This window comes from Phaseolus vulgaris, chromosome 11 (assembly GCF_000499845.2).
Source record: "Phaseolus vulgaris cultivar G19833 chromosome 11, P. vulgaris v2.0, whole genome shotgun sequence".
In the NCBI taxonomy this organism is placed as follows: domain Eukaryota; kingdom Viridiplantae; phylum Streptophyta; class Magnoliopsida; order Fabales; family Fabaceae; genus Phaseolus; species Phaseolus vulgaris.
Genome location: NC_023749.2, coordinates 13,526,273 through 13,535,554, shown reverse-complemented (window position 1 = coordinate 13,535,554; position 9,282 = coordinate 13,526,273).

Sequence of the window (9,282 nt, the reverse complement as noted above, 5' to 3'; positions counted from 1 at the left end):
GGAGAAGTATGCCATGCTAATGTGTCTTGGATGATCCACATCTCAGGGTTAGGCGTCGATGAGCACATTAAACTATCCATGTGGCTGAGAGTCCTCATAGTCCAGGCACAACGACACAATTATCAGGGGCACGCTCTACCACTGAGCTAATGGCCCGTTGTGCGGGCCTCCCATTGGGGCTCGCTATGCCAAAAGAAAGAGAAACACCATCCCTCTCAGCCACATGAAAATAATTGGAATGAATCCTTAACAAAAGACGAGGTTAATTCTTTTTTGACGTGGAAAACAAAGTTCCAACATTGATATTATAATATTAGGTATAATTACCTTTTTGGTCCTACATTTGGAGTCAATATTCAATTTCATATAATGGTTTTTTTAAAAAAATCAATTTGGTCCCAAGGATTTTTTAAAAAGGTTCAATTTGGTATCTTTCATTAAGTTTTCACCAACGTCGATAACTATTGATGACGTAGCGCACACACAAGTATTAGTCTGCACACGTGGTGTGCTGAGGCTAGAGTCTTGGGTCTTGGGTCTCCATTAATTCTTCAACTTCTTCACACAACTTCTTCTGCACCTAACTTCTTCCTCACCATTAATTCACCTACATTTCTCACTCACTCTTCTAAAACGTCTCCTCTTCTCCCTTCCCTTTATTTATTCTCTTCTCTCTCCTACTGTCCTAAAGGAATGTTTCTTTCATCCCTTTTTCGCTTTCCCTTCTCTTTGTTTCTTCACACCCTCCCTCCCTCAATCGTCAATGCTTTACTACCCCAACAATCTAACACTTCCCGAATATGACTATGCCACCCACCCAGTACACAATGTTGAGCATGGGAGCTTTGATGTTTTAAATCCAAGATAAAGCTTGAAGTTGTGATGCTTTTTGTTTGGGTTTAGATTAGAATGTTTAGAATCTATGTTAAGATCAGGTCTTAATCCTTGCACAAAGCTTAACCAATATGTTTTAAAGAAACAAAGTGTTTTTCCAAGCAAAGGGAAAACAACCGGTTGAATTATCGATATAATCGGTTGTTTGTCACTTAGCTGGCTTAGAGGTTTTGAAACTGTTTCTGACTTGGTTATGTAACTGCCTAAGCAATTCAACCGGTTAAATCGTGGTTTCAAACCGGTTAATTGTGTGTTTTCATAATAGTTTTTTGAAAACCTGTTTTAACTGTTTTGAATATGATCAAAACTTTTTTAGCTCATTAATGCTGCCTTGAATGTCTAGATTTCAAGTGCTATAAATATAGCCTTTCTTTCAAAACAAAATAACAAGTTTTACAGAGTTTGAGATTTGTTTTTGAAAGAAGTTTCAAAAGTTTTGCAAGATTGCTGTTAAAGCTTTGCACTGGTACAAGATCTGATCATAGGGCTTCCTGTTTTGTATAATCTCAGGTGTTTTCTATCACTTTCAAGGTTCTTGTAATTGTTCTTTCATTACAACTGTAAAGTGTGTGAAATCCTGCAAAGTCAGAGGGTGTTCTGACTTGAGGTGTGTGGTGTTGCAAAAATGGTGAGTGGGTCGTGTGGTTTTCAAGGTCACCTCTTTGTGGTGTGTTTGTGAAATCTGGATTTGATTACTAGTGGAACTCAGAGGTTGTTCTGAGAACTGGATGTAGCTCAAGGTTGAGTGAACCAGTATAAATTTGTTGTGTAAATTTCTCTATCTCTATAATTGTTTCTGTTAATTCTGTTTCTTCTTCTGGTATAAACAACCGATTAAAACGCAATTTCAATCGGTTAAAATTCTGAAAACAGTTTCTGTATCATTGATTGGTTGCTTTCCTTAATTGTTTATCTGTGATTTTTTTGATAAAGGTTCATTCTTAATCAAGTTTTGCGAAAATCTTTGACAAACAATTCACCTCCCCTCTTGTTTAAGCCATCAATTCTTACACACACACCACACCAAACTACTCATACATGGTGGAGAGTCAGAAGGAGGTTTGGTGTATGAGCTGGGGAAGTTGCAGCAGATGGAGGAGAAAAAGCTGGACCAGGGGTGCAGGTACTGGTGCTGCTACGGGCAGTGATGGTGCGGTGGCTGCGGGAGGTTGCATGGGTGCACCGCCTGGGGCTTGTGCTATGCATGAAGTAGCCAAAAGCCCCAAGATGAGAAGCAACTGTATTGTAGAAGAACCCATGTTTTGAGTAGAGAGAACAAAAACATAAAAATTGAAGCTACTGTGCATTACAGCTACTGTGTACTGCATATTGCATAAGAGTAGCCATACCAATACTGTTAGTGGGATGACAATACTGTCAATATTGGCTCTTATAGATGTGTTAGCTACTGCAACATGATGCCATTAGTGCTTCTTCAAGGTGGAACCCATGTGCTGAAAGAACCTCTCACACACACATATATATCATTAGGATTTTAAAGATCTTTTCATCATCAAAACAATATAACATATACGTTAAATTATTCATACAAATAAAAGAAAAATTATTCATGCAAACTCTTGTTATTTTTTCTATTTCTATATTTTTTGAAAATTTTATGAACTTTAAATTGTAGAAACTAAAACAATGTGTATAAGAATGGAAAAGTAAAAAAAAAAGTCAATATGATATTTTTTTAGGACCATAAACTGACAATAGTAATACAGTTACCTATTGGAAGAGGAATAATGCAAGTAGAGAATGTAGACAAGTCAATAACAAAATATTTTTATACATTTCTCTTTCAATAACATTCTTTCTCAAGTAATACAACCAACTGTGCCAACACCACTCCTCGACAATGTAGGTCTATGGAGGCCAAGAGCAACTCATCTTCAGGAACCGAGGAAAGAAGATTATCCTCGTTCGGTGTTAGGCCGATCTGAACACCCCTTGAGAACTTGGAGTTTCCACCAAGTAATGCTAAAGGATGACCGACAACTGCTTCAGCGGTGGGAGCCTAGCGAGTGAGGGGCTCTCGAGCTGAATAGGAGAGGGGTGAGGGGGTCAACGCGGAGTGCTGCCTGGTGACCAAATGGTTGTGGCAATGTCCCTCCTCTTCCTTTTTTTTTCTCCTTAGGAGCAGTGGGGGAACTGGCCCTTGGGGTGGATGGGTTGCCCTGCAACAATCGTCTCTAGGCTCCCCATGGCGATATCGGCTGACTTCTTGCGGAAGGTAGTCAAGATGTCGATCGCCTTGGGAGCCTGTCTCGCCATGATATCTGTAACAAAGAAAACACGTTAGCCAAAAATGTATACCGACTGAGAATTGAAGCCATAAAAAATACAAGCATACCTTAAAAACCAGTCCACCTCTAGGACAAATTATATACAGAAAGGACGAGGCCATTACTTGAAGCAGGTATGGGTCTTGGTCCAATACAGAGGAAATTTAGACCGCCCGAGCTTGTAAAAAAAGAGCTCCCTACCCTCGGTCTCTTTAAAAATCTTGAAATTTTTTCTCTTAAAACTCTTGTACGAGGATGTGAAGGGGCAAAAAGTATATTACCCGATCGATTGATAAGAGAGAACCAGCTAACCGGGTCGGATGGGTGCGATGTGTAATAGTGCAGAAAGGTAAAATGAGTGGGACAAAGACGAAGCATGTCACACATGAGCCGAAAGGCTTGAAGGAGCAATTTTGATCGTCCGAAGGACACCCATCGTGAAATCATCAAAGGGTAGGGCGACATTAAGGTCCAAAAAAAGGCAAGAGTAAACAAAGAAAAAAGGACCATCAGAGGACGACCGATCCATGCAGATGGTATCAGTCGGACGATAATAATCGATGGCCAAGATGCTATCAGAAGCATCCAACTTTAACAAATGGTGCCTATCCATGAAGGAGTTAATGTAAGTAGAGGCTCGATAGACAAAGATAAACTCAGTCACCTTGGGATCTAACTAGTCAAATATCGAACTATGGGATGATGCTTCAACGGGATCTGACCAGTCGGTAGCACCTTCCGAGTCATCAACCCTTACAGAATCCCCCACGTGGGACAATGTTTGAATTGCCCCGACCGACAAAGGCTTGGTCGTGGAAGACCCAGAAGAAAAGGAAGATGAAGATGAAAAGGGAGAAGAGGACGAGGAAGAAGACATGACTAACCTTTCAGAGTGTAGGGTAAGCAACGCTCCAAGACGATTAGGTTTCGGATGTCGAAGCAAGTAAAGCAGTGACTCGACACTGTAGGGGACCACTATTTATAGCCTTTAAAGGGCTCGGGAGACGAAGCGTCACTCTCATCTCAACCGTTGTATCTCCCTCGATCCAATGGTCCTCATCAAATGGCGCCTAAAAACCCCATCACTAATGTGCATCATGGCACGCGTTTGGCGCCACCAATGTCATGTCCAACCTCAGGAAGCCCAACCGTCACAACAATCTCGGTCAAAGACTTTTCAGATTAAATATCCTCGAGCCTGAGGGGGCAAGTGTACTGGTAGGGTCCGCACAACCGAGACCATGACTTGGCACACGTCCAAGCCGACCGACACAACCAGAACCATCACGCCAAAACATGATTAATGAGACTAATCAATGATCAAGCAATATGTAATACACTCCTAAGCAGGTACGTCATTATACAATATTAATAGTGTTGAACTTGAAGTGTTGATGTCTCCAAATCCATGAAGATTGCTTGAAGTCAAGGTTGCTGCTTGTGGGCATGGGTTCTAGGTAGATTAGAATTTGTCAATCCACTCTTAGCTTAATCCAAAACTGAATCAATCAAGTTCTTTCAAAAGAAAAGTGTTTTTCAAAGTAAGTGAAAAACAACCTGTTGATTTGTTGTTTCAATTGATTGTTTTACACTTGGTGCTTTTGGAAAGGATTTGAAAAATCTGAAATTGGTTGACCTCACAATCAAGGCCAATTCAATCAATTGAATTGTGCTTTCAATCTATTGTTTTTTAAAAATCTTAACAGAATTGGTTAAGTATATTAAATCTATTTTTCATGATTCAAATGTGTTTTGGCCTCTGATTGAAAGTCTAAAACAACTATTTTTTAGGCTATATAACTGGTGTTTACATCTCTAAAATAAGAGAGAGATCAGATTACAAAAGAGATTAAAAGTTTTCCAAGATTGCAAGATTGCTTTAGGCTTTCCTTTGGTTAAGAGTGGAATAGGATCTGTTGTATTCGTTTTGTATTAGGTGTGATATTTTGTTCTTACTTGTATTTCATTTCAATATTTGTTAAACTTGAAAGGTACTGGTGTCTAGCGTTAGAGGGTGTTTTTAATTGTAGTGTTTGTGTTTCAAAGAGGGTGAGTGTTCTTGAAGGGTTCAAAATCACTTCTTTGGTGTTTGTGTTGTGTAATCTGTGGTTGATTACTTAGTGGAATACCCAGGGGTTTCTGGGGACTGGATGTAACTCAGGTTGAGAGTGAACCAGTATAAACTTTGTGTATGAATCTCTCTATCCCTCACTACTTTAAAACTGTTTGATCCGTGTTTTTGTAAACTGTTGACAAAAACAATCGGTTGATTCGCATAAAAAACGGATTGATTTTCTAGAATCAATTCAAATCATTTTTGTTTCTTGGCTGATCTGATTGCTTCTTCTGTGATTTTGCATTAATCTTCATTCTTGTCCAGTATTTTCGAAAATCTTTCATTAAACAATTCATCCCCTCTTATTTAAGGCCTTTAATTCTAACAAATAGAACCGAGTGTCGAATACCAATTCTCACTTGAGCATCAGAGTGCCTTTGACAAATACCATCCGACTTGGAGTTTGCAGAGACTGAGAGGTAGAGTAACGAAGGAGGAGTGAGGAGTCCGTTTTGAGAGGAAGAGAGATAATGCAGACCGACCGACCGAAGCGTGATCCGAATTATTCTCTTGGTTCCAACCCCGTTCGAGAACAAATATTAATTATAATATTTAAAGATTGGTTAAATGTTACCAAAAGGTAATGTTTATTTTCTATTTTTGAAAAGCCTATATGTTTTTGTATGACTTCTACTTTATTTTTGAACTCCATCCTAAGAAATATGTGCACAAATGGATGATTTTATTTTTAAAATTTCCACATATATAAATAGTCATGCATAGAAAAATCATAACGACAACAAGTGGACCGAAATAGCGAAGAACAACAAAAATTTAAAACGCGAAGAAAGAAGAAGTCAGGGTCGTCTTGTCAATCAAATTCGATTGAAAAATAATGTTTTCTGTTTGCAACATTTCTCCTCTTTCTTTGCAACTGGCAGGGTGATTTCGATTTATGAAAAACCTACCAGACATTCTTCGTTTCTCTCTGTCATTAACTACACGCCTTCCGGCGAGAGAATCAACACACACAAAAGTATCATTTTGCCATTCGAATTCCTAATCTCATTTGTTTTAGTTCTCGCAAAAGTACTCTTCGATTTGTTCTTAGTTTCTCCCTTCAAATATACTGAGCTATACCAAAAAGTCAACATACATTTCACATTGGAATTCCATCTGCCGCATAAAAAAAAATAATGTTGTTTGTGGTCAAAGATTCATTTCATCCATTTTCTTACTACAAACATCTCAATGATTTAATGTTTGCAATAGTAACGAAAACCGATTTTGAGATCTATGGACAAAAACATATTTAACCATATTTTAAACATGTTGAATTATTCGTTATTTGAAGTTGATTTTTTGAGATTGAAGATAAATTTTGAAAATTTTGCTCTGATTCTACATAATCCATTTAGGTATCAGATTTCATTTAGTAAAATTTATTTTCAAGAGCTAGTCTCACCTTGAAGTTTGATCCATTTAATGAATGCACCTTTTTTACATATCCATGTTTAAATTATATGAGTGATTCTAAATTGATTAGAAATAATTATGCACATATGTTAATTATGAATGTTGATAGAATTATATAATAGTTGTGCTTAAAATGATGGATTATATTTCAATTCAAATTGTTTGAAATCAAGTATCTATGATATAGTCATATATTCAAATTATTAACTATAGAACTTATTAGTGGAAAAAGATATATTTGCTTCAATGATAATATAAATCACATAGATCAAAACATCATACAATTAGAAGTTGAGAGTACTCTTGTACATACTATAACACGACATCGATATACAATTTGGTGCAGTGAATTTATCATGACTTATGAAACTAAGGTTCATAGACTTGAAATACTTAAAATAAGTCATGTGTTACTACAAGAAAAACTTGAATTAACATTGGTCAAAAACAGACACAAGGAGAAGAAAATCGATGATTAACCGTCGGATGTATGTTGGGTAAGTAGCAGACACAAAATGGAGATCAAAACTTTATGTCAGTTAAGCCACGCAAAATATGATGTAAAAATAGATTTAAAAATTAATTTAAGGTTTGTGTGGGCTTGATCGACGTATAAATACAAAAAGAACAATTTTAGACATTACGAGGTCTATCCTATATAACCAATTTCTTTCAAATTCTTTCAAATTCAGTATTTCTTTCAAACCAATAATAGAAGGTCCAATACATACACCTTAATTAAATCAATTACATCTTTTTAGTTCAAGTTCACCATATTAATAAACAAAACCAACACATTCAACAATAATAAACCAAACCAAATAAGCGCATTCAACAATGATAAACCAAGCAACAATAATAAATTAGGGTAGTCCCAAATTGAAAATCACAAATGCAGATCAAAATTGAAAATTGAATTTAATTTTAAACTAAGCTTACCTTTCACAACTTATAGTAAGAGAAGGACTGAACCGAGATCACGAAGACAAAGTTGCGGACCAGCTCAAAAATATAAAGATGGAATGCCTTTGGGACACTGCAGAAATGAAGAAATAAAAAAAGAAAGCAACAAATGCAAAACAAGGAAACTCACAAAAAATGAGGACATCACCCACCAAAGAGAAACTCCAATGGAGCGTCACGGAGAGGAGGGAAGGCCACTGGAGCACCATGGAGAGAGGAGAACACGTGACATATAGTGGAGCGCAAAATGAAGTGGAAGGAATGGCCAAATTGAAAATCGCAAATGTAGATCAAAATTGAAAATTGAATTCAATTTTAAACCAAGCTTACCTTTCACAATTTATAGTCAGAGAAACACTGAATTGAGATCGCACAGATGAAGCTGCAGACTAGCTCAGAAATATGAAGATGGAATGCCTCTGGAACACTGTAGAAATGAAGAAATAAAAAATGAGAGCAACAAATGAAGAACAAGGAAACTCATAAAAAAGGAGGATGTCACCCAGTAGAGAGAAACGCGAATGGAGCGTCGCGGAGAGGGGAGAACACGTGACATAGAGTGGAGCACGAAGTGAAGTGGAAGGAATTGCCAAATTGAAAATCACAAATGCAGATCAAAACTGAAAATAGAATTCAATTTTAAACCAAGCTTACCTTTCACAACTTATGGTTAGACCATGATTGAACCAAGATCGCAAAGAGAGAGTTGCAAACCAACTCAAAATATGTAGATGGAATGCCTTTGGAACACTGTAGAAATGAAGAAATAAAAAATGAAAGCAACAAATGAAGAACAAGGAAACTCACAAAAAAAGAGGACGACACCCACCGGAGAGAAACACCAATGGAGCGTCGTGGAGAGGAGAGAAATGCCACTGGAGCACCGCGGAGAGGGAAAAAGACATGACGTAGAGTGGAGCGCGAAGTGAAGTGGAAGGAATGGCCAAATTGAAAATCGCAAATGCAGATCAAAATTGAAAATTAAATTCAATTTTAAACCAAGCTTACCTTTCACAACTTATAGTCAGAGCATGACTGATCCGAGATCGCAAAGACAAAGTTGTAGACCAACTCAGAAATATGAAGATGGAATGCCTCTAGAATACTACATAAATGAAGAAATAAAAATGAAAGCAACAAATGAAAAACAAGTAAACTCACAAAAAAGGAGGACGTCACCCACCAGAGAGAAACACCAATGGAGCGTCTTGGAGAGGAGAGAAATGCTAGCAGAGCGCCGCAGAGAGGGGAGAACACGTGACACAGAGTGGAGCGTGAAGTGAAGTGGAGGGAATGACACAGAGAAGAAGGGAGAAATAGAGCACGAAGGAGAAAATGTGATGTAGAGTGGAGTGTGAAGTGAAGTGGAGGGAACAACGCAGGGAAGAAGGAAAAAACTAAGCATAGAGTGTTTAGGTTTTTCTGATTTGGGAAAAATAAACATGGGAAAGGGTTTATTAAGCCGACACAAAAACTAACACAATATTTGTTTTCCCTTCTATTTTCACCGAGCGTATGCCAAGCGTGGGATTAGCTCACACCACTTGTGTTTGCGTCCGCTTATTGTGATTTTGGTCAACACAAATCGCACATTTATGTTGAACG